The 27,305-nt window shown below is 36.0% G+C and overlaps 1 protein-coding gene across 1 annotated transcript in view; it reads left to right on the plus strand.

Moving 5' to 3' along the window:
- The first annotated feature begins 5,055 nt into the window (after positions 1 to 5,055).
- The window catches only part of B3GALT1 (beta-1,3-galactosyltransferase 1), a 583,718-nt gene continuing 561,468 nt past the window's right edge, over positions 5,056 to 27,305 (plus strand). Inside the window, exon 1 of the mRNA XM_017548485.2 lies at positions 5,056 to 5,290. The gene's annotated coding sequence lies outside the window, so the exon portion shown is untranslated. The remainder of the gene's footprint in view (positions 5,291 to 27,305) is intronic.

The raw sequence follows: 27,305 nt of genomic DNA on the forward strand, positions 1-27,305 counted from the left end.
CAGCTTTCACCTTTTATTAGCACTTTTCTCCCAAGGCAAGTAGGATTATTCTTTAGGCTCACTTCCTAATCACCCTAAAACATCTGGAGAATTTGTTAAAAGCCAGATTGAGTGAGGGTCTGGGATGCTAAAGGAAAGTCAAAATTCAGTCTTAAGGGAAGAATGTACTTGCCTGTGTAATCTGGACAGCAATCTTGGGAAACCATGGAAAATTAAATTACTGTTAGAATTTAATTTATGTAAAGTTAAAATAGTCATAATTGCAAAAATTCATGTTAAATATTGTGGTTTGGTTTCAACTTTTAACATAATTTCTCCCTGCTCTTCCCCACAAAACCCCATGTAACATTTATACATTCGTTTTTCCTTGATCAAACATTTATTGAGCTTCTATCACTATACTAGACACTTAAATGGCATTGTTATGGTAATACAGAGTCATTAATTTTCTAAAATTAATTTTTTAGTCTCCTATGCTTTAAGTGACTTCAGAACCAAGAATTAGCTAATGAAGCCATAGAGAATGCTGCACAAATAACTTGAACATTCTGCCCCTTTTCTCCTTCCTTCCGTCTTCTTGCCTCCCACTTCTTCCTCATACCCTCTGCCCTGACACAAACACACACACACAAGCACACATCTTCTTTCTACTTTTCCATGTCATGCTGCACCAATGTAATATGCAGCTGCTCTTAAGTGATCACAGCTTAAAGAAAAAAAATCATTATTAATAGAAGTTGGATTCTCTTCCTCAAGCACATAACTGAATTGTAAGTTATAAAAACTGAAAATGGAATCTGATGAGATAAAGAAGTATCTTTTCTGCAATTTTGGTAATGGCTTGATTTCTGTAACATTATAAACAAACACTCATATGAAGGATTGCATATGTTCAAACTTGATTTTGTTTTAAAAATAACAGTAATGAAGACTGTCAATAATTTAACTCTATGAAACGATGTCAAGTTTTTATACAGCCTTCTGCATAAATCATGACTCTACTTTCATTTTAAAATATTGAATGTAAGAAAACTGTTTTCTAATGTAAGTAACACACTTGAATTATCCTTTCCTCATTCTGCGTGAATCAAATGGTTGTCACCCTAATCACACTACCACAATTATTTTTAAAGGAAACCAAAAATCTTCTCACAGGCGACAAGAGTTGATTTTCATATCCAATTTTGCACCTTCTTCCAAAATAAATACTATCCTTACTTTTTCCTAATTATAAATGATCTTCTAGTCTTGTTGCCCTGCTATACTCTGTCCTTTGAAATATTTTACATTATCTTAGTTTCAAAGACTTTCTCTTTATTGATAACTCTCAAATCTCAGTAGAAAGAGTACGCTGTGGTGCTAAGAGCACAGGGCTAGAAATTTGAACACTTGCCTATTTGGAGTGCTGTTTCATATAAAATTCTGATGAACGACTTTCGTCTTTTATATTTGTGTGTGTATGTGGTGTGTGTGTACACACAAGTCCTAGTATAAAGTATGTTTTTAAAAGTGCTAGTTATGATTATCTCAGTAGAATCTAATCCATTCTGTTTTCATTGTTGCCTTCTTGTTTTGATTTTGTTTCAATCTTTCAATGCGAAGAAAACCTAATGTAGCAATCTTTTAATGTGAGCACAAATAATATTCATTTTACAGATGTTTTATAGTTTTAAGTATGATAATGGAGGTGTTCTGTGTTTGAAATTATCTAATGAGTTATTTAGGGAAATAGGTTTTATTTCAGGTGTAATTTACATCCAATAATAAAACATAAAAGTCTGTCCATTTAAATTAAGATGCCAACCTTTAAACTTGCATTTTTTAATCATTTTGGAAGTTGCATAGTGAAGGAGCTGGAGGAAGAACACTCTAGCTGGGCAACATCAACAAATAAAGTGTGCCTGATAAATTTATCCTAAAATTGGTAAAGAACTTCTTTGAAACTTAATACGTTCATCTTTAGAAATAGATATTATATATCCATGAGGGTTATTGTAATAATTAAAAGAATTCGCATTTGAGAGAGGGTAGTATTTATTATTAGATTGCAGTTCTTTACCTTTTTAGAAGGACTTTTCTTCAAGAGTCCATTGTGGCTTGCAGTTTCAATTATAAGTTAATCCTCATCTCTAAGAAAGGCAGCTATAGGTTTTATTTTGTTTTTAATCTCTATCTTACAGATAAGAAATACTGGGAAAGTTTAAGTGACTGACCTGTGATTACTCACACAGACATCACCAGAGCTGGAACTAGACTGATTTCTCTCATTTCTTATTTGGTTTCTGCCTGCTAGATGTAACTTTTGTCATAATGGATCCCAAGAAACTATTCAGTCCCTATTTCTAATAAATATAGATTTTCTACTTCAATTAATGTGAAGTTATTTTACATACTTTTGGGATTAGGTCAATCATTATGGACCATTATTGCTAGTAGTGACAAAGCCAATTTCTTTCTCTATTAACAAGTGGAATGAATTATCTCATTGCACAGGGAGAAAAACAGATATATCTGTAGGCCAAAAAAGTTATTACATTAGCTTATTAGTCATATAACTAAATAACACAGGACTATCTGTCCAATACATCCCATGAAATTCATAATAATGCATGAAAACCTATCATTAACATGCAGCATTTTCAGATACTTTAAAAATTTTGTCTTGGGTTTTCATCTTTACTGACTTTAAATATTTCATGGTTTTCACCGTCAGTAGGTTGTTAATTATGAAGATTTTTCTTTTCTTTTTTCTCAGAGCTGCTTATACAGCAATACTGATATGATAGCAATAGTGACATGAGATATTAGTGTTTTATCTGTTTGCAGAATGTGGATTTTATTTAGCTTTTTTGCTTCTGTAAGATAGTAAGTAGAACCCATGTATTTTCAAGGATAACTGTTGCAAAATACTGAATAACATGGGAAGAGATTATAAAATACTGAAAAACAGCATAATTGGCAAGGTATGAGAGAATTATTAGAAAAAATATATCAATATTTGTGCATGCATATTTCTGCAAGTTTCTACATAGCTTACAACATTCTGAAGTCAAGATTAGCTTTTAATGGAAAATCATTCAAAACTTCCCTTTAATCAGGCATATTTCTAAATTGTCATTGCCTTTTAATTTTCTGATTCTGAGATTTAAATTTTAAGGTTTCTGCATTTTTTAAATACAAGCTCTTCCCGATGAATAAAATATATTTTTTAACAAATGTATTTACCTTTCTGTCCTAGATTTCAACTTCACTCTTTTATTCCTCTATTATTAATTTCTCCCTTGATTACCTCATTTAGTTAATGAAGGTGCTGATTTTATTCCATTACACAATAATGAAGAATTACATATATAATTTCTAAAAACAAAACAATAAAAACCCCTCTCTAGATTAAAAATCTAGTGTGGTGTGGTCCATATCTGTTTTTAGCCTTAAAACAATGAACTTATCTATTTGCACAGTCGGTTCTTTTAAGAAGAGATAATCTGGCTCCCAAACTACATTGGTAAAGTGACTAAAGGGGAGGAAGGCAAAAGAGAATTGGAGAGAACAGTGATGATATGCACATACTTTCTATAGTACTAATAGATGGCAACACACAAGTCTATTTTACAATCAAATTTTCCTTATAGTGCTTATAAAATTTAGACAAGTTTTGTTTTGGTAATCACAGGATATACGGAGTTTGTAAAAAGGAAGGTAAGTGAAGAAAAGGGTGACTATTATAAACAAAAAGGATCACTTAAAAATACAATTTACAAGAAGAGCTGCAGCGTCATAGCTAAGATATATTGAATTCCAGCAATTTGTCAACTATCTAGCTGATATACACACTTGATTTTTGATCCTCACAACAACCTTGTGAGGGGGTATGACTATTTCCATCAGAGAGGGTCACTTTGGGAAGGTCCCATGCTTATGAAAACCTTCATGCATAACTTTTTTTTTTTTTTTACTAGAACTGTGTATATAAACTTATTAGTAGAACTCTGAGCCATTCAGACATATTTGCACTAAAGAAACTTAAAATCTTCCGTAAGGATTGATAATTACAATTTAGGGGAGAGTGGTGCAGAGAAACATTTTGTCGCTTTTTTCCTATTCTTTTCTTGGTAAATAACACTACTTGGTAGTGTTTGAGTCAAACACACACATTAAAACAAACAAACAAACAAACAAAAAAACTATTAGAACATTCAGACTTGATTATCCAAAGAAAATGAAAAAAGAAAGCAAACCAATTAGGTTGGCTGCTTAAATTATCTTTCCCCATTCTCAAGGTTTGTTGTTACGTTCGAGGTGGGGAGGGGAAGGGCGTTTATTTGGACAGAAGACAGCGAAGGTCCACTCTACCTACAACTTCGACATTTCTCCGTGTGCTTCTGTGCCAGCTAGGGACACTTCGGGCTGATTACTATGAGGGGTGGTTCGGAGCCTAAGAAGTACTACTCTTTTCAGCTGCCAAAGGGAGAAGGACGGGGGCGCTGTCTGGTGACTGTTCGCATGATTCCTCCAAGGCGGCGACCACCTCCTGGGATTCGCTCTCCAGCCGCGCGGTTCATACTCGGGTCCCGCGACCCCTCCCCGCCTCCTTTACCCCACCCCAGCGATGCCAAGACGTTGAACCGCAGGGACGAGGCTCTGGGGAAAGAGTCACCCCGGGGCGCCCTTTCCTGCCAAGCCGCGGGCTCCTGGCGGTCAGAAAGAGCCCCAGGCCCACCCCTGCGGGCCCGGCTTTCTCTCCTCACCTAAGGCTCTCAGGCCACGAGTCCCCTACCCGGCGCCCCTCCCGCGCCTCCCCCATCCCAAACCACAGCAGCATCCCCGCCTCTCCCGGAAACAAGCCCGCTGAGCAAAGGCGGAGGAAAACCTTGGGCCTTCCGCTCTGATTGGTCTCCCCCCGCCGCGCGGGGCGAGGCAGCGATTGGCTGCCGGGCGTTGTCAGTCGCCGAGGCCAGAGCCATCGCCGGGGAAGCGCAGCCGGGCTCGGGTGCTCCGGCTGCCGCCGCGGCTGCTCTACTAGTGCAGCTGGGCGAGCTCGCGCGGGCGCAGCAGCCGCCTCCGCTGCTGCCCACCCCGCCGCGCCGCTGGCGCCGCCGGTTTTGTAGGCGGCCGCCGTGGAGGGGCGGCCAAGAGAGCGGAGCACGAGGAGGCGGGGGCGGCAGAGAAGTGATGCTGGCGCCGGGGATCGGGGCAGCGGCAGCGAAGCAGCATCATCTTCGGGACCCTGGCTGCAGCATCCCTGTGGCCCGCGCGCCAGCCCAACGGCCGGAGACCAAGCGTCCCGCGGGTAAGGTCCTGTCCGGCAGCGCCCGCGAGACACCCGGGACGGCTGGCGTGGTCTTTGGGGGTTACGAGGCGCGTGGTGGCCGGGGCACCCCGACAAAGGTGTTGGGACTGGTACTGCGAGTCCCGACGCTGGGCTGGGCTGCTGCCCGCGCCCGTGCGGCTCCAGCTGGTGCGTTCTCCCTTCCGCGCTGACAGACTTTGACAGCGCGGGGATGGCATTGTGTGAGTGTGGATGTGGATGTGTGTGCGCGCGCGCGGCTTGGGGCACTTTGCAGCGAGAGCAGTGGGTCCCCTCTGCGTGGCCCGACGTCCTTCAAGGACCCAGGCTGGGCTGGAGTGAGTAGGATGCTGTTGGCTCGGCGGGAGGGAGAACGCACGGAGCGCACGGGGAAGTCCACCGTGGCTCGTAAAGAGCCGAGCAAATTGAACTTTATTGCGTTGATGAAAAGGAACTGTGGACCTGGCGCGCCAGGGGAGAGGCCGGTTCACCTAGGCTTCCCGAAGTCCTACTTTGTCCTGGGGACTTCGGAGCGGAAGGGAGGAGAGGGGAAAGTAACTGTTGGTCTGCATCGCTGAAGAAAAGGAGGAAAGAGAAGTTGGGGGTGGAGGGTGGAGGTTACTCTTGGGGAAGTGACGACTTTTAGGTATCTGAAGCCCCGCGTGGGAGGCTTGGTACACTCTTCTGGAGCGCAGACTTGAGGATGGAGAGTCCCATTCTGAGGTTCTGTCAGCGGCTCCTCCTGCCTGGTGGCGGCGTAGGGCGCAGCGGGACAGCTCGGTGGAGGCCGAGCGGGGCTTGGACGCCCGACGGCTAGGCGTCCGGGTGGGGCCACTGCCTACCCAGGCCGCCTTGGCACGCGTGACCTCCCCGATTGAGACCCGGCCTGGTGCCGAGAAAGTTCAGGCCCGCTGCTCTCTGGGCCATCAAACACAGGGCACGTTAACCACGCAGGGTAACCAGGTTAGGGTACCCAGCTGCCTTCAGAGCATTGTTTGCTATTAGATTATCTTATTTGATAAAGCTGTTGAGAGTTCCACCTGTGCTGCAAAGCCTTGCGCAGAAGGCGAGTTCTGTGCGCCGCTGCAAATGGATGGTGCTACTGGGCTAAATCCGAATCTCCGCAGCTCAGTGCAGTGGCTTCTCCATCCCTCTTCAGGACGCACAAAGTTACTCTTGGCGATTGTTTTCTTTGTGGCTTCTTGTCTCCGTGGGAGTATCTGCTTAGGAAAGTTCCTGAAATACCTCAGTACTAAGGAGCTCTCCTCACTCTGTCTCAGATGGGGAGAGGCTCCGGTCCTTGACTGGCTATGGGGTTGCAGCGGGGAATGGAGGTGAACATCAGCTCCCTGCCTGCCAGCTTTGGTAAAACAAAAATTGGCTCAATACAAGGAGGCGGATCTTGAACTGGGGACAGCATTTTTCATGTTATGTAGCTCCGTAATCTCTTTCACTAGAGGAATCTTTTGACCCAAACAAAACGAATCACAACACAACAAAAATACCCAAAACCAAACCACAGAAACCACTTTGATTGGGCTCATTTCTGATTTGGTAAAACAGAGAAAATGAAAGTAAGGCACCTAATAAAAAATACTGTAGAAAATCAGGAGGGAGCTGTCCAAAAATGTCAGACATTTTTCAATAGTTATTTTTCATTGTAAATATTCTATTTTCTCCCAATTTAGTAACTAAGTTATTTTAAAGCAAATTAATAACTTATGATAAAGTGGTGATATTAGTTTTGTGTCCAAGGATGGTCTCATGGTTTTCATCACTTAATTGTTGTAATGTAAATGGATTTTTTAAATGATTTTAGTCACATATACTGCATTTGGACTACTAAAAAATTGGTGCTATTTTCTTTTTGGCATTCATCACGTCTGGCTTAAAAGTGTGGCTTTCTGATGTGATTAAATAAAGTATATAGTTTGTGGTTGCTGTTTCTATACAAATTTGCCTACTTCCAGGTGATTATTTTAATATTACAATGTTGTAGTTATTGAAACCTTCAGGACTTTGATAAGGTTATTAAACTGGCCAAGCAGTGTATTTTAGTTTTGTGTTTCATTTATGCAATACGATGGACTGGTAAAACTTTTTGTTTTTCTCATAGGTTGATATGAGGGAAATAGGATTAAAGTGTATGATACTTATTAACAATTTTAAAATAAAACTAAGCTATCAGTAACAGCCAATACTAAAAATGGAACATCTAAGGAAAATTTTAACAACTTGGCTAAGAAAGTGCTTTTTCGCCTTGATATCAAGTAACATAAATCCATGACATTATGTATTGGAGTAAGCCACAAGTCTTAAAATGGAATTGGGAGCCTTTGTGCTCATTTTAGCGTTGTGTGTGCACGTGTGTGTGTGTGTGTGTGTGTGTGTGTGTGTAGCTTTTATTTGGAGAAAATATTTTTTCAGATAATTTTTTAAACGAGTAGGACAAATATAATCAATGCAGAGAAATGTGTCAGTGGTCTTAAATATTAAGATAAAGCCATAGGAAATACATTTAAGCGTAAGCATAAATGATGCAGTGTCAGCGTTGGAGGTGGGCACAGGCTTATGGGAGCTAATGGGTAGTGCCAGCCACTTAGTTTATACAAGCAATTCAAATTCTACCACTTCTGCAAATGCACTTCAGCTTTAACTTGTTTTGCTTCAGGGCAGCCCATGAGCTTAGACTGCCATATATTCTAGATGAATTTTTGTAATGCAAGTAATGTCAACTTGTCAAGACCCTGGGCCACTAAATTCACTTTTTGACTTGTACAAGATCTTAATTTTAATACTCATCAGATAACTTTTCTAAAATATTCACATCGATATGAATAGCAATGCCCATAGATACAAATATTTTATGAAATATAACTTATTTGTCAAATAGTCACGATTAGTGTTTTACATGAATAGGTAAGAAAGTGAGGTTTATAATAATTTGTTTTTATTAATAGTGAAATCATTCTTTTCATAAAACTAAAAATTTTAGGGAAATTAGTAACTTCAGCTTGTTAGAAAATGAGAAGTTCATTCTCATTTTTTCTCTGTCTCTTTCTGTCTGGCCGTCTCTTTCTCTCTCTCTCTCTCTCTCTCACCACACAAGACATGTGCATACTGGAAAGGTTCTCAGAGAGAATGTCACCATGCTGCATTTGAAACAAATTCACGAATCCATTCTGAATGTTGAATGTGCTTCATAAAGGAATATTCTCATTCTCTTTAGTAATCTGTCATGATACTGGTTTATTCAAGTGACATTTAACAAATTGTACTATGTTCCTACTATTTGTAAAATACTGTTTTGTTTTCTTGGACCATGTGAATGAATATATACAGTAGTATATGAACTCAATGAATACATGTATGAATAAATCACACAAAAATCCCTACCCTTTTGCAGTTTATATTTTATTGGTGTGCAATAGATCATAAAAATATAGATAACTTATATATTTATCTCCTACCAAGCTACTTATTCTAAGTCCTCTATCCCATGGACCAATCTCTTTCCATCTCATTTCCTCTTCAATCTCTTTCCCACTCATATAGACCTTCACAAATTAATGTAAGAACTGAAAAATAATACACATTGCTCCTGAAGCTATGTATGAGAACAATAACATTACATAAGATGCGAGGATTGAAGGCAAAAAAGAGAGATCTAAAGATGATTATTCAGCAATAATATATCTGTCCTTTAAATATCTTTAAAATTAAGTTATATTTTTCAGAGGAACTAGAGGACAACATTATCCTTTAGCATAATGGTTCCAAATTAACAACATTTAAAACAAAATAACAGCATTTATGACTGTCCAAAGTCAAATCTACAGAATTGATTCAAAGGGGATGAGTGAATTTTAGTAGTAAGGAAAGATTCAAAAGCATATTTGTAATGAGAATTCTTCTTTCTCTTCCACATTGAAAGTATCACATTTATGTACCTCTGGAAAAACCGATTTAAAAAAAAAAAACCCCACTAGGGTTTGAGGTCAAAAGTTTCCTTAAAGTTTATGCATGAAAAAAAAAAAATAACTCATGATCTGATCTTCTAGTAAGAAATGCTGAAACAACAATTTTCAAGTAAGCTTGTCTTTAATTAAAAATAGATTTGGTGATACAGTCAGTCCAATTACAGATCAAACTTTGCAAAACTTTACCTAGATCCTAGCTTCTATTGTTTTATGCACAAAACTGTACAATTATGTTTCCCGTTTTGCTTTCTATGCTTCTGTTTTATTGCTTTCTTTAGGGTCTTTAGCTTACGTCTCAGAATTATTACTTACTCTCATAGGAAGAATGGAACCTAGCTTGACTTTCAAAAACTGGTTTGCAAACATTATTTTCATATTAGAAGTCGAAATTGCACTCTGAAGAAACTATAGCACATAATGAATTAATGCCATTTTATTCACAGGTTCTATGATTACAGGAGAATAGTGCAGGGTACATCGTATGTATGAAAAGTCTTCAGGCTGGGTACAGTGACTTACTCCTGTAATCCCAGCTCTTTGGGAGGCCGAGGCGGGTGGATCACCAAGTCAGTAGTTCAAGACCAGCCTGGTCAATATGGTGAAACCCCGTCTCTACTAAAAATACAAAAATTAACTCTGCATGGTGGCAGGCACCTGTAGTCCCAGCTACTTGGGAGGCTGAGGCAGGAGAATTGCTTGAACCTGAGAGGCGGAGGTTGCAGTGAGCCAAGATCATGCCACTGCCCCCCCCCAACCCCGCCGCCTGAGTGACAGAGTGAGACTCTGTCTCATAAACAACAACAACAAAAACAACAAAAAAGTCTTGAAGGTTGCTTCTACCCACCCTGGTTTTAGAAGATGGAGGAAGACTTTCTGATATTGTTATCTCAATATTTTATTTCTCCAGATTCAAGAATGCATTCACCACTTATTTAAGCCTTTATCTTTTTTGCCCTAGTTTTTATTTCTGCTAAAATGCAAAACTTTTGGAAAACAATGTTTTAAAACCACAAGTAAATCAACAAATGGCTACCGTATCTAGTATGCTCCAGCTGATTATGAAAATGTTTATGAGAGCTACGCAGGATTCAGATATTTAGAGCTGGGAAGAACCCAGGTGATTAGTGCAACTTCTATAAGGAAGAACTTATTCCAGGAAGATGCTATTTATTGCCAGTTCAGATGAAGTTGATTTTTATTGCCAGTTCAGTTGAAGTGGAAGATCTAGAAACACTATTAACGATGAAACATACAAGTTAAATCTTTGCAGTTGCTCATTAAACAGTACTACATTTCGTAAAATGAGGAGAAATGACTGCATCTACTAGCTTGTGCATGTTATTGTTTTAATATCTAACATACATTGTATTAATATTATGCTTGGACCAAGAAAATGAGAAATTAGGATACATTTAGGGATGTCATCTAAGATTTATAAGGCTGGAGGTAACTTTGCAAGTAAAACATTTACGTTCCTTTTTTTTTTTTTTTTTTTTGAGATGAAGTCTCGATCTGTCGCCCAGGCTGAGGTGAGGTGCAGTGGTGTGATCTTGGCACACTGCAACCTCCACCTCCTGGGTTCAAGTGATTCTCCTGCCTCAGCCTCCCAAGTAGCTGGGGCTACAGGCATGTGCCACCACACCCAGCTAATTTTTGTATTTTAAGTAGAGTTGGGGTTTCACCATGTTGGCCAGGATGGTCTCAAACTTTTGGCCTCATGATCCACCTGCATCTGTCTCCCAAGTGTGTGAACCACCACACCCAGCCTGTATTTAATTCATGCTTTATGTCTATAGCATATAGATGTATATACGCTCTTATACATATTTATAGACTCTATGGAATTTAGTCTAAAGACTACAATCTACAAAATAGAATCTCTAAAATGGGATTTCTTATTTCTGTCTTCTTACGGGACCTTTTATTTCCCAACATCAGTCACTTGGGACTTCAGTGTGATTGACAGATGAACTTCAGGGACTCCAGGAAATATCAAAACTGTGTGCAGTGTTTGTTATTGTTTTCCTTGAATGTTCTAGAATAAGAAAAAAATGCTTAAGAAAATTTAAAAGCTACTGCTGTAAGTTAGTTTTTTGTTTGTTTTAGAACAAAACAAGAAAACTAGATACGGGTAACTTGCATCGAAAATGAGAGGATTTTAAAAAATTAAAAACCTATTTCTTGGTTCTCAAAGAAAGGAAAAAACAAAGTTATTGATAGATTCTGTCAGGAAACACCTCCCACAGGGGCTTGAAAACACGTTTAAATCTCCTAAAATGCTAATTTGAAACTGATGGTTTATAACTGATATATTGCGCTTAGTTGTGAGTAATTGTAGTTAGCATTTTGATTAGTCTTCGGCTATGAGAGGTTTCCTTGATATATATATATATATGACATCAGGGCTGAATCAATTCCTCACTGAACAGAAAGACATGTGGGTAACTTTTCTTAGGACCCTAGTACTCAGGCAAAAACAACTGCCAGAAGTAGAGGTTGTTTGCATACAATTAGTTGTAAATTTAGATGCTACTAGACAGGAATAATTGTGCTAAATGCTCACAAATGCACTGTGGCTTCCTGAATAGGGCATATGAACTAATAGGCCTCCTCAATTCTGTGTCTGTCTATGCCAGTCATGGGGCTGATAGGTATATATCATAGTTCATCACTACTTTAGTTTTTATTTTTATAAAATAGTGATAGCATCACCGATGGCTTGAATTCCGATTTTTGAGGAGTTAGATGAAAAATATGAGTAATGCATGTCAGTTTCTTTGAGTGAACTCAGCTAATTATAAACAGGAGAGGTGCTGTATTTTAAAATAAACAACAACTAACAAATAATAGATGGCATTGATAAAATTTGTCATTATTTTGGCCTAATTTATTTTATGTGAAGAAATAAAAGATAATCTTCAGTTTCTAGTTCTGCTGACAAAAATACAAATAGGCCGATCCTGAATTATTTAAGGCAGCTAAAATAGTCATTTTTTTCCCTCTGTTGGTTCTTTCTTTCTCTCTTGGTTTCTCTCTTCATATACATATTATTTATACAACATATATATATAATTTATATAACATATATACATTTTTTTCAACTTTGTATTTTGTTTAGTTTTGAGACAGAGTTTTGTTCTTATCGCCCAGATTGGAGTGCAGTGGTGTGATCTCTGCTCACTGCAACCTCCGCCTCCTGGGTTCAAGCAATTCTTCTGCCTCAGCCTCCTGAGTAGACGGGATTACAGGCACCTATTGCCATACCCGACTAATTTTTTTGTATTTTCGAGACAGGGTTTTGCCATGTTGGCCAAGCTGGTCTCGATTTCCTGACCTCAGGTGGTCCACCAGTCTCGGCCTCCCAAAGTGCTGGGATTACAGGCATGAGCTACCATGCCCAGCCAAACTTTATATTTTAAATGTTATAAAGAGTTATTTCAATGCTGCCTGAAATTTTCTTCTGATTTTATGTTATTGTAAGCCAACAATCAGAAGCTATTAAATTCAAAAGCTTCCTAAGGGAAATTTATAATAAATGTAAATCAGTAGAGAAAAACAGTAATATTGAATGTGTATGTATATACACATATATACATATAGACAATCCCAGCGAAATTCCAACGAGATTGTTGTAAAATTTACAGAGATTTTAAAGTTCATCTAGAATAACAAGTAGGTTATAACAGCCAAGGATTTTAACATAAAAAATGAATTAAGAGAAGTTTCACTTTCAAGTATTTTAAGATATTATAAGTGATGATTAACATGCAAACAAACATGCAGAAGAGAATAAATAACCTCAGATGCAAACTCTAAAATATGCAAAAATAAAGCACTATATGAAATAATCACAAATATGTGGGGAAGTACAAAGTGATTTATATATGGTTCTGGGAAAAGTGAATAATTATTTGTGAAAAATGTAAACTCCCTACCTAACATTGTATTTTAAAATAAGTATCAGATGAAGAGAGAGTAAACATAAAGAAACTCTGAAACAAGCTAGGAGAAAATAAAGTCTTCATAAACAGAAACATAATGTGGAAAAGATTTTACCTTACAAAAGTTAACAACTTTAAGTTAAAAATACCATAATTACAAATAAATGGAAAATAGAGGAAGTACATTCAACATTGGTATCTTCTCCTATTAAAAGACTTCTCTCAATATAAAGACTGCTCGTTTATGTTCATCCTCTTTAGTGGACTGAAAACTTCTTGAAGAAGGAGGCTCATATTTATCACTTTATTCTAAGTGCAATGCATATAATTTGGGCACAGTAAGCATTATCACTGACTACCAAAATTTATAAGTATCCCATCTAAAGGTTGATCAAAACAATGAAAACAAGGTGGACTACAGATACCCCTAAACTTCCGGTGAGATTCTTCATTGGTGTTTACAGAATTCTTCAGTTGCATGCTATAGAAATCAGTCATGACTAATTTAAGGAGTAAGATCCACAACAAAAGGAAAATGTTTTGAAGCTTATGGAATCAAAAGAAAATGAGAGAAAACAGAATGGCTGCAGAGAACATAAGAGGAAATGATGTAATCCTTTCCGGGTACCGTCACTGATGGGCTGAATCAACATCAGTACTTTTCTGTTCTTGTGTCTGTGTGCTACAGGCTCGAATTCCTAGAATGGAAAGTGTTACTTTACTAGCTTTGGTTTCATGATCGTGACTTAGTCAGTGGATCATTGGGCACTTTGATTACCAATCCTACCAAGACCATATTCTTTATTTTTATTTATTTATTTTTTGAGACCGAGTCTATCTCTGTCACCCAGGCTGGAGTGCATTGGTGCCATCTCAACTCATTGCAACTTTCGACTCCTGGGTTCAAGCCATTCTCTTGCCTCAGCCTCCCTAGTAGCTGAGATTATAGGTGCCCACCACCACGCCTGGCTAATTTTTGTATGTTTTAGTAGAGATGGGGTTTCACCATGTTGGCCAGGCTGGTGATGAACTCCTGACCTCAAGTGATCCACCTGCCTGGGCCTCCCAAAGTGCTGGGATTATAGGTGTGAGCCACTATGTCCAGCCAAAATCATATTTCAAAGAAAATCAAGGGACGGTTACTAGCGGTATGGAAAAATATTCCCTGAATGGGTATAAACAGAAGACATCCACTGGGTTTATCAAGAAACTTAAAAATATTTTATTTGTTTCAGTAATAACTCTTTTAGGAATTAATTCCATGTAATTAATCAGAGACATACACAGTTTCATTAAAGTGCAATTTGTAGTAATGTGATGCTAGAAATAAACTATTTGGCTAACAAAAGGGGAATAATTAAATTATGGCATACACTATTAAATCATTGATTTTGAAATGTTGATAATAGCATTGGAAAATAGAGATGAAATAGTAGTGAAAAAAGCAGAGTACAAAATTTAGTATGAAGAAGGACTTCTGATTTACATGCATAAAAAGGGTTAAATAAAATATTAACATTTGTTATCGTTGCCTAGTAGGACGATACAAATTTCATTTTTAAGTATATAAAAATATTTTTTGCTAGGAACAGGCACTGCTTTAATAATCATTTTTGAAAAATCTATACTAAAACAGTGTAAAAATGGGAGAAATGGCTTAGAGCACCAATCAGGTGTATTGGAAATAAGACATTGGAACGATACACTTAATTTTGGAAGGATAGGACCGAATTGTACAATTTTCTCTTTTCTGCATTAAGTTACTATGTATCCAGTGATATCTGGCTTATTTCCTAGTTGGTAACTTTTCAGGGGTAATTTTAGACTTTGCTTTTCACATCTTTATCTTAATGTAATTGAACTTAAGATGTATTTGCACATTTTAATTCAAATAAAAAAATTTTATTGGCATATCAGGTTAAAAAAGAATAAAAATAATTTTATCTATTTGTATGTACTTTTATCAGTTGTCATGCTAATTCATATTAACTCAGCTGTTCTAGGCTAGCCCAGTTATTTATTAAATACAATTAAAGATCCTGTTAAGTTTGATTATAATAAAGCTAAAAATCGTGCTTCCTTACATTAATCACAAAACACGTATCATGGAAAGTTTTGACATTTTTTTCTCTTGGCTCATATCTGTAGCTCATAAATTATAACTTTGAAAGAAGAACAAAGGGTCTGAGCAAGGGAATAGATATAATTTTTCAGAAAGCATGAATACGTTATCTTGTAATATATTTTTGAGTAGCACTTTGGTATATTGACTGAGCTTTGCACAGAATGATTTTGATGATCTCGTGAACTATATTTGAGCAAATAATAAAATATTGGAAAAGAATAAAATAAGAAAAAGAAAATTGGTTGATCACTGGTTCCCTCGTAGTCATTGCCCTCTTTTGGTTTGTGGGAATGTACAATCTGACAGCTGGCTTCTTTCCAGAGTATAAGGTAGGGGCAACTTTGTTGTTGTTGTTTTCTTTTTGTTAAATTGATGTGTTTAATTTTATAATAGATAATATATTATACAACTGGTTCCAAAACACATACAGTAAAAATTCTGTCTCTTATCCTTCCCCATACACTTAGTTTTCATTCCTCAAATAGGTAACTACTCTAATTTATTAGTTTCATGGTATCTGTAATGGTTAACTTTATATGTCAACCATATAAAGTTGCCTAGGTAGCTGGTAAAACATTATTTATGGGTGTGTCTGGAAGCATGCCTCTGGAAGAGATTAGCGTTTGAATCATTAGACCAACTAAAGAAGACTGTCTTCATCTGTGTGAATGGGAATCATCCTGAAGAGAGCAAGAGGAAGGGCACATAGCTCTTTCTGCTTGAGTTGAGGACTTCCGTTTTCTCCTGCTCTTGGAAACACACACACACACACACACACACACACACACACACACACACACACACACACAGAGAGAGAGAGAGAGAGAGAGAGAGAGAGAGAGAGAGAGAGAGAGAGAGAGAGACCCTGTTGCTTCCATTTTATCTTGCATGGTAGTGGCATCAGGTGAAGTCATTATTGTTTCCGTGAGCAATTCAGGGTTAATCCTCTCAGACTGAGCTGGAAAGGCCATTGCCACCATGGGTGGGGAGGCTGCTACCACTAGGAGTGGGAGGCTGCCTCTGCTGGAGAAGGAGGGGATACTTTCACTGGATTGGGGAGACCTCTTCCCGGACAAAGAAGACTCATCAGAATTTATAAGCTTAATGTTCCAGCTTCATCAAGGTCTTCTACCTACACTTTCCCATCTCAATTTACAATATTCCATTCTTCCCTAATTAATACCCTTACTTTATCAGTCTATACTCTGAAAGGCTAGAAGTTGAACTTGTGTTGTAATTCAGCCAATCTTAAGATAAAGTTCTGTGTTTGATTTTCAGCATTTTCAGCCCTGCAGCTACAGGACATAAGGCTCTCCTACAGGGCACACTCAGAAACTCTTAAGTCATTTATGCAGCACTTGAGCTGGGAATTCAAATCCCAGAGCTCACTTTGTCCAGCAATATGATTATATCCTTTAGTTTTCTAAAATGTTTGAAAGTATATACAGAGTCCCTTAGCTCTTTGTTTCTTATAAGCGGTTGACTGGAAGTATCCAATGCAGTATTTTATGTATCGTTATAATCAGTGTGGAAATAAACTAGTGGAATTAAAGCCATTAAATTAGCATCAATAAATCTAATCAGATCAGAAAGCTAAATCCAGAGATTCCAGATCCAATTCAGAAAACTTATCCTTAAAATACTGTTTCTTTAGAACCATTCTTGGCACCAAATCCTGTTATTCAGGGGTATCTACAGAAACAGAACCAACAGAATATGTGTATGTGAGTAGAGAGAGAGGGAAGGAGAAAGAGAAAAAGAATGAGTGAGAGAGAGAGATTGTTTGATTAAGTGTAGATATTGGCTCATGTGTTTAGGGGACCAGGAATTATCATAATCTGCCAAGCCAGAGAATTAGGAAAGCTGGTAGCATAACTCAGTCTCAGTCTGAAGGCCTGAGAATATGGGGAATCAATAGTGTAAATCCATGTTGAGTCTGAAAGCTCAAGAACTGAGGACACCAATATCCAAGGGTGTGAGAAGATAGCTGTCTCATCTCAAGCCGGCAACAAATTCACTCTTCCTCTGACATTTTGTTTTGTTGACACCCTGGAAGGATTGGATAATACCCATCTACCTTAGAGAAGATGATCTTGGTTAGTCTACAGATTCAAATGCTCATCTCATCCATCCTCACAGACATACCTAGACATGTTTTACCAGCCACCTAGGCATCCTGGAGCTCAGTCAAGTTGGCAGATGAAATTAACCTTGCACGTACAAACACTAAATATTTTCTCCCCAATTTTTAGACAGTTTTTGATATATTATATACATATTTTGCTTCCTGATTTTTAAATTCAGCAATCTTGGAGGACTGTCAGGGTTTACACATAAAGAACTTCCTCATTTATTTTCTTAACTCTATCATGTTACCTTTGTTGAAAGTACCATAATTTATTAATTATGAGACAGTTTCCACCTGAATAACAATATTTTTTTTCTGATATTTTGGTTAACACAACCATGCTGTAATACTCTTGTGCGTGTTATTTCACATGAGTATAAGAAACTAGAGGACCCAGAAGTAGAGTTGCTAATTTAAAATGTGTGTGCTTGTTTGCTGTGAAAATGTATGTGTATTTATTTTCACATTTGATGATCTTACCTTCCTTTCTTCAATTGTGTCATTAATAATACTGAATAAGACTGGACCAAAGACCTGGTTTCATGGCATTTTTCTAGAGACCCCCCTACCCAGGTTTGCACTTATCTATTACCATGCTTTGTGTGTATACAAATTTATTGTGAACAATTCTCATTTGGTGATCTTTTAGCATCTGTTTAATTATCTTGACCACAAAGATAGCGAGGAGAGTAAATAATTTCTGTTAAATTGTTTCTTAATTTTGGATTTTCTCCTTTGCCACCCTGCAGCCTACTAGACTAAATTATATGAAGAATGTGAGGACTAGTTATTCACCTACTAAATAACAGCGTTAAAAATAGTCATGTTCTGTATTGGCAAGTATGTTGTGAATCTGGTGCTTTCAGATACTCTTTGGTGCAGTTAAAATTGGTACGGCGCTTTTGGAAAGCAGTTTGGCAGTATGTGGGAAAAATAACTAAAAAAATTCTTACTGTCTAATCCCCATTAATACTACTTCTGGGAATCTATCCTAAGTAAATAGTACAAAGTATGGGAAAGGTCATATGTTTGAAGATGTTGATGAATGTATTATGTATAATAAAAAATCAGAAGTAGCTCAAGTGACCAACAATAGATTTATGCACACATATTTGAGAATAATATACAACCATTAACGGTAAATGTGATTATAATAAAATATAAAAATACACAGGCTAAAATGTTTTTTGAGGGAAATGTACAAAATTATATACAAGTCCTACTTTAAATAGGCAAAATATATACACATGAACACCAAAATTATAAGTATGTTTTAAAATGGTGAACACACAGATGATTTTCTCTTTATTTTTGTCTCCAGTTTTCTAGAATATTTTATAACTTTAAAAAATTTTTAAATGAAAGAACAGAACTATATTTTCCCTTTTGTCTTTACTATTTTGCACTGAATATTAGCCATAGTATTTGATAGTTTTAACTTTTTGTCGCAATTCAGTCACGTGAGTTTTTTTCATCTTTTCCTTATACCGGTGAGTTTATCACAGAGTTTGCATGCCATGCAATGCATGTTGTCTTTAAAACTCTTCTCTCCATTCTGTGTAACAAAGTGCATCTTAATCATTGAACTTCCTTTCAGTCTCTTTTATCATGATATTCTTTCTCTTTTAGAAGAACAAATTCAGACATTTTAGGCAGTTCTCAACTAGCTTCCTGCCTACTTCTCAAACGTCTAACACATTTTTCCCTGCTAAGTAAGCTCTTATGCTGGTCTTTCTCTTTCTTAAACCCTTAGGCTTCATGGTTACTTTTTAAACTTTTTAAAGGGATATTATGTCTCATAATTAGTATTCTCTTTTAGAATAATTAGTTAGAAAAAAGGCAATTATGAACATATTTTGTAAAAGTTCACCCAGTTGGACCATCTCCTAATCTTTTTTAAAGTTCTGCATATTTCATTGAGATAAATCCTGGAAAAGTTAATAAGATAGCAAAGATATTATATTTACCCCACAGATTTGATATATCCTAGAAAAGATTACCCATAGTAGAGGTATATCTTCAAGAAAAGAAGCAAATAGCTAAAATATAGTGGAAAGGTACCTTTTATACATGAGTTAATTTGAAGTGAAATAGGTAGAAACAATGTGAAGTATATATGTTTCTTCATTAATTCTTTAGGGAATTTACATGGTAACATTATCTCTCTTTATTGAAATACATTTTATATCATAGTTCTCTTTGCCTAGTTGATTATCACATTTATCTTCAAAGTATTAAGCTCATAGCTAATTTCAGAGAGACTACAGTAAGAATATGAATGTCATCTTATGCTGAAGCATTACATTTTATAGTTCTATGTAGTTATTTTTCCTATCAAGTGAACTAATTTTGGATTTCTCCATAATAAAAATGTTATTTTCTAAGACAGTGCACCAATATGTAGATGGAATCATTTTGAAGTTATGGTGGACAATGAATGGTGGGGCGGTTGCCAAAAGGACTTGCTTCTGCCACAGCCCCTGTTCATGGTTTGCCAGGACTGTCACCAGAAAACATTAATGATGGAATGTTAAGGAACCTATTCTATTTTGCTTTTATGGTGCTAAGTCTCTTTCTTTTTCCTCTGCTGTACCCTTTAGAGATGTTCCTTCCAAGATCTTCCCTTCCGTTTTCCTATTCAAATTCAGAGATTTCACTCTCTGCTACCCTAAATTCACCACCAACACCACTTGATAGTTAAAATAGTTGTGAGTCTCTTCATTAAAAAGACCTTCAAAAGCTTTCCAAGTTAGAAAATCGTATTCATTTAAAATTGCCTTTATGGTTCAATGATCAGTCCATGATTAGGAATATGTATGACAAAACTTGAAAATAAAGTTAAACTATTATTTTAGTAAATGGGAAAATAGTTGCTATCCCATTTAACATTTTATGGAGAATAATATTAGTAACAGTAAATAATTATTGGAGCGTTACAAATAAAATTGTGTTAGAAATAGTATTGTTCTATGTGTTAGAAATATAATTGTTAATCTTTTTATAAGCATTATATTATTGAATACTTAATAAAACTTTAGGCAGTAGATGTTATACTAATATCTCTATAGCTTTTGGGATTGAGAAAAAGATATATAGGTTATATAATATTTACAAGGCTCAAAACTGAGTTTTTGATAGAGTCAAGAATTTAATACAAGAGCCTCAAAGCATGTACTTTTTTGGTTTATTAGTTTTTGAAGTAGAATTATATCTGTTACTAGAAAGGAGATGTCAAGTGAACAGACCTAAGGTATTCTAATAAAGGAAAAAACTGTCCTGTCTTTCTTGGACATTGACTATATTTTCTGTCTGTATTATTAATATCTTCTGTCATATACTTTATGCGATTTTATTATTTCCCATTTCAATATAAAATTGAGAAATGAAATAACTGATACTTTAAAATTGAATGTGAAAATCCCTCCAGTAAGGTTCTCTGTATGTAGTCAGTTGAAAAATGAAATGAAGAAATTTGGCTACTACTATCTAAAGGTTTCTGAGGGGAGCTGTGGGTAGAGAGTAAGGAGTTGAATACATATCTTTTAAGATTTTCTTTAAAGGCTCATTTTCTGTTAGCTTTCCTCCCTCTTCTTTAGTTGGCTTTAGGAAATGGCATCCTGTACCTAATGCTTCTCTTTAAATCAGACAGGATGTGTGAACTATATAATGCCATTGGTGGCCTGGAAAATAACTTGATGGCTGATCCTTTTCGTCTGTACCAAATCCTGAAAATAACCAAAAATATCTAAAGCAATGATGTCAGTATTCAGAATCTCAGTGCTAAACTCCTGTTTGGACCAGGGTCTTATACTTGGACCCTTGTTTCCTAGATGTTTTTAGTCATATTCCTTGTCATAGTGAATTCTGCCACCTCACCAGTTGCAAATGTAACTTGTTCAGTAATACCTGGCTTAATAACTGAGGTGCCACAAGTCTCAAACGAGTTATTTCCTGTTTTTTAATTTTTTTAAATTAAACCTATTAATGTTTTATTTCAAGAAATTGATTTATCATAGCTCATAATTGAAGGAAATCATAGCAGAGACTGTTAAAAGTAACCTGGCCTGTATTTGGTATTAGATGCTCTAGAGCAGAAAGGTTAGATTTGGCATTAATCATTATTCCTCAATTTTTCTTTTCTCACATTTGTTTTGCTTTCTTTTCAGTTACTTTTTATACATTCAGGTCTAGTTCTAAGCTAAATTAATGTACTGTAAAATTTCAAATAAATACCAAGAGTTGAGAATTTCTGAGAATGAAGAAATATATAATATAGGAAAGATGGAAACTTAGAGTTTATGTACCTTAAAATTACATACCTACTTCTTTGGTATTATTCTATATTTATGAACCACTTTTTGTGTATGTGGCAGAATCACCATATATTGCTTACATAATTTCATGCCCTAGTTGGACTCTATAGCTGATCTCCACTGATCTACCTCTTAAAAATGATTTAGGCTGTTTACTTACTTCAATCATCTAATGATTTAGAACATACTTAGCATCAATATTCTTTTTTGCTTTTGAAATCACATTATAACTGTAAGAACTCAGTTCATTAACAATGAAGGGTAAAATAATTTGCAGAAAAGTTGATAGTTTTGACAAATTTCATTAGGCAAATACACATTTGGCAAAGTTAATAATATGGCAGTTTCATTTTGATTTTTTAAATAGGTATTCCACAATTTGGAAAAATATTTAGATAATTCTTATTGATTATTTTTTTTCAAATATTGGTTTTCAGTAAATGATATTGTCCAAAATGGGCAAAAGCTACAACTCAACTAATAATAAATAGGATACATGAATATTTGGATACTGCATGCATGCAATACATATTAGTTTTAGCAGCAATGTCATGTACATACTGCAAAAGCAATAGACAAGAATATATGAAAAGTTTTCTGAGTAGAGATCATAAGGAAACTGTTTTCATTTAGTTATAATTAGTAATTTTTTTTTTCAACAGGATACATTATTTTCACTGATTAACTTACATTTGTACTGGTGAGCCAGTATCTCCCTTGTACAGTGTTTATTTACTTTTTGGCCTAGCTTAAAAGAAAATAATTCCAAACTATTTAGCCTTAATTACAATTATATATTCAATTATGTATATTTTTTGTGCCTACTAGTTACCAGGTATTGCTCTAGCAAGTGAGAATGGCGCAGTGAGTAAAACAAAGCCCCTGCTTTCATGGAGCTTACAGTGAGAGAGAGGAGAGAGAGAGAGAGAGAGAGAGAGAGAGAGAGAGAGAGAGAGAGAAAGAGAAAAAGAGAGGGGAGAGGGGAGAGAATAACCGTAAACAGTGTTACACCTCAGGGCAAAAACACTGATGGAAGAGTGGGAAGTGTATTTTAGAAGGGGTAGTTAAGAAAGATTATTTGCAAGATGTGCTATTTGATCAGAGACCTGGGTTGAATGAGGGCCAGCCCATGGTAATATTTAAAGAATAATTATCTTTCTTATTATTCTTTAATAATAATAATAAAGTTGTTGGGGAAAGAATCAAACCAGTATCCTAGAGGCACCTCAGGCAGTTTGGCTCCTGGAATGGTCTAAGTGGGGAACAGTGAGTTCCCTAAGTGGGGAATAGTGTGATTGGGGAGGTAGCCAGAGCCTGCTAATGAGCCCTTTGTAGAATGTAGAAAGGATTTTAGTGTTTGTTCTATTTAAGGGTTTGAATGGGAAGGTGGGGTAATGTGTCCTCTAGCTGATATGTGTAGAATTGATAACAAGAAAAAAGAAAAAAAAGCCAGCTGGAAGATGAGTTAAAGGCCATTTCAGAGACCATGGAGGCTTGGACTAGAAATTCTTCAGTTGTGTTCAAGGATTTGTGTGTAGATGTCTCACTTTTGATTCAATATTTTATGTGAGGACAGTGGCAGAAACTAAGGTGCTGTGGACTGATTTGGGAGCAGTTTTGTGCATTTATCATGGATGTGCATTTTATTTTTCCTAGGGCAACTTATCAATAATTAGGACATTAAAATATTTGACTACATAAAAACTAAATGTGCTAATTAACATTTTCGTCTTCTCTTTAGATTTAAGTCCTACTGTAGCATTTATTATTTTATATGCCTTTTCTTCATTTGGTTATTGCCTGCTAACATGCAAGTATTGAGAGGAGATATATGCTATAGTTATACGCAGAAAGTTACTGTGTATATAGATTTTAGAAGTTTTGAGTCAGTTCAGAATTTGAGTTACAAAAGTTAAAAATAGCTTAGAAGAATTTATTGGCTTGCAAAGCTGCATAATCCAAGGGGTAAATTCAGGCATATCCGGATAAAGAGTTTGAACTAAGGTAAATGAGATAACTGTCTTGCCTTGAATCTTTGTATTCTGCTTACTAATACTTCATGATCAGATATAAAATATCCATACTATAATATCTCTCTCTATATAATATCTGTTATATAACTATCTATGGGTAAAATGGTAAAGCAAAGAGGGAAATGTAAATATTTGAATCAAGGAAAGGTTATATGGATATTTTATGTTTTGTTTTTATTTTTGCAACTCTTTTGTAATTTTGAAATTTTTTCAAAGTGAAAAATTTAAAAAACTAGATGCACCAGGACTTAAAATACTTAAATGATCAGATGTAAACTGTAATATAGCTCTATAAAAATAAATATGTACTTGCTATTTTTATTGAGATCAAAACTCAAACTTGAAAATATCTGTAAAGGTGACATAGTATACTTGAAAAATAATCATATTAAGATTATGAATTGAAAATGCAATAATTGAAACTCATTGAATGAGTTTAACAGCCAATTGGATGCAGTAGCAGAGAGACCAATGAGCTGTAAGTGGGGGCAGATCAAACAGTAAATATTATAGCAGAAAGGTATAAAAGGAGTATAAGAGAAGAAATAGTGGAAGGACTTCATACTTGCATTTGATTGTAGTTCCAGAAAAACAGAAAAGAGGCAGAAGCAGTATTTGATGAGATAATCCCTGAAAATTTTCCAGAACCGTTTTTAAAAAGTCAGTTCAAAGAGAAAAGAAAAGTAAAGTAAACCACACTTAGGTACATCATAATGAAATTTCAAAAACAAAAATAAAAGAGAAGAAGACAAATTTATGTTGATGGATTTGGAAATGTTCTTAAAGCAAAAAAAGGAATAATGCCAATTTCAAACAAAACAAAACAAGAGTCTTGAGTTTACTACTAGCAAACCTGCATTAAAAGAGTTACTTTAGGTAGTAGGAAAATTATCTCAGAGATGTAGGAAGCAATAAAGAGCAAAGAGGGTGGTAAATATATGGATAAATCTAAATGAAATTTGGTTTCATAAAATACTGAAATTTAATGGTTTGAAATAATATGAATCAAGGGGAAATTAAGTGAAGTTAAATTGGTTCTTTGGCCCTTGTGTTATCTGAAGATGGAGATAATACTTTGATAAGTTAAAGATGCATGCTGCAATTTTTAGAGTAAATCTAAGAGAGCACAAAAGTGTATAAAAATAGACAAAGAAGTAAAATGCTAAGTACAAAGAACACTTAGTCTAAAGGAGACAAAAAAATAAGAGAAACTGTAACATAGAACAAGAGGCACAAATAGAAAATGTAAGATGGTGAAGTCACATCAAAATATTTTGATAATTACATAAAATGTAGATTGATTACATGATCTTGTTTAAGGATGTAGACTGTCAGATTGTATTTTTAAGATTATATCCTGTTTTCAAAGGAACATGTAAAACATTAGGTTATGGACATTTTGAAAGAAGGTGGGAAAAACTATCACTGCTCAGTTTGATTCTAAGTAGTGACACTCCTTTTCAAGATAGCACAACAATTTAGGCATGGCTAGTTGTAAATCAGGGAGAAATTTTATGGTAGTGTTAATATTTTGTAAATTACTTTGATAAACCATAAGATTCAATTCACAAAATACACATAAAGAGAGTAATTAAAAATACAAAGAAGGGGTATAAAAATATCATTCCATTACTACAGTTGTAGTAATTTTATTCTGTTTATCTGGAATTTATTTTTCCCTCTCAGTTCTTCCAAGTATACTCAATAAGCAGTTTTCCAATGAAATAATCTGGTAGAGTGATTTGCCACGTGCTACAACATCTTGGATTTAACAAGTTACGATTTTCCTCTTGTTCATGGAAAAGCTAGAGTACCACCACTTTTGCCATCTTCTGTGGAGATCTGCCTAACTCTCCTCTTGAAGTAACTTGTACATTTTTGCCTGGCTGTTCCCTACTTTTTATAGAGGAAGGCAGAGGGGTTATTTAAAGGTCCACATCCCAATCCCTAAGCTATCATTGAGTAAATGACTAAGGGTTGATTTCAATAGCCTTACCTAAAAATTTGACAGACTATTCTTGAATATGATCAATGTGTTAAATGAATAATGGAATAGTTTTAATTTAAACATAGATACCTGTATATAGAAAAATTAAGGGTATTTTCAGTATCTTAAGTCCAGCTGGACCTCCCAGTCCAAGGGGATTCTACAGACCCTCATCCTTTGAAGATCCTAGTCTAAGAGGTCAGATAAAGTGTCCCTCTAATACAGATCATCCCATTTGTTTCTTGAACTTGTTAAGGCAGAAAGAAAAACCAGTTCTCAGCCCAGTGTTTGGAAGCTGTCACATGGCTTCTCTTGGTTTGATACTATCAGTGCAGGGTGGTCTCTGGTCCTATTTCTGTCACTCAGTTATTTTCTCCATCACTATGATCCTGATAAATGCACAACAAGCTAGTTTTCCAACAGAAAATATCCTTCCTTCGTAGACCTCTCAAAGCTCAGGTCACTGACAGTCACTTAGATTTTTTGTTACCATTGTTTTCCCTTGGCCGAAGAAAAGTGCAGCTTGTCTCTTGATGGCATTTCTTAAATCCTGTAGTATGTTAAGCATATGGCTTCTCACTCTGCACCCAGTAGTAGTAATGTGGTTTTGTCACTAGTCTAACATCCTCAGCAAGATCATATTGTGTTATGAGCATCACTGGATGGGAGATTGGAGGGTCTTAATACTTCACACACAAAAGGATTTGTCAATAATGTTAGCATGATGTGCTTTTAAACTGAGTTTAGCAGTGAGCATTTTCAAATGCTCTCTACTCATGTATATATAAATGCTGCTAGGCACAGGTTTCCAGAATTGAAATGTTGAAGAATAAAATAATAAAAAAAAAAAAATTGGGGAAATTTAGCTGCTGAGGAATGGAAGAATCTCCTAGAATGGGAAAGAAAATTGCTCAAAGCATGTCTTTGCCCTTTGATAATTTAACCTGTTTTCCTGTCAACACTGGACGGAGTCTGTCACTGTGACTAGCATATACAATATTACTTTGACTTATATAACATTATGAGCTAATTGGTGTGTGCCAGTGTTTTCTTTAACAAGTGTTTCTCTGCTCACATATGTTTGCCAGCTCCTCTAATCAAAACCTAATTTGTTCCAGGAGTTGATGTACCATTTATGGTTTTACCAAATTAATTATTGGTTTGGAATCATACCATGGATTTACTTTGCTGTTTTCAAAGGCCAAAATATTCAAAACTATGAATTGTCATTTATTTGCCATTTTAAATTTGTCATTAAGAATTAATATTTTATCTTAGCTTGCATGCAAATGGGACGCATTTTATGTGGATGCATTTTTTTCTGAGTGTGGTAAGGCTGTTAAATTGGATGTAGAAATGTTTTGGTACATTTATATTGACTAAAATAGTGACTCCATTTTGTATTTTAAAGCCCTTTGAGATTCTGAACTTCCTTCTTCTCACAAATAGAGGTCATAGAAAAGATATTTTGCATAAATTATATGGATGTATAACCTCCTAGCTTAATAAAA

This window comes from Cebus imitator, unplaced genomic scaffold, assembly GCF_001604975.1.
Source record: "Cebus imitator isolate Cc_AM_T3 unplaced genomic scaffold, Cebus_imitator-1.0 Scaffold10, whole genome shotgun sequence".
Taxonomy (NCBI): Eukaryota; Metazoa; Chordata; class Mammalia; order Primates; family Cebidae; genus Cebus; species Cebus imitator.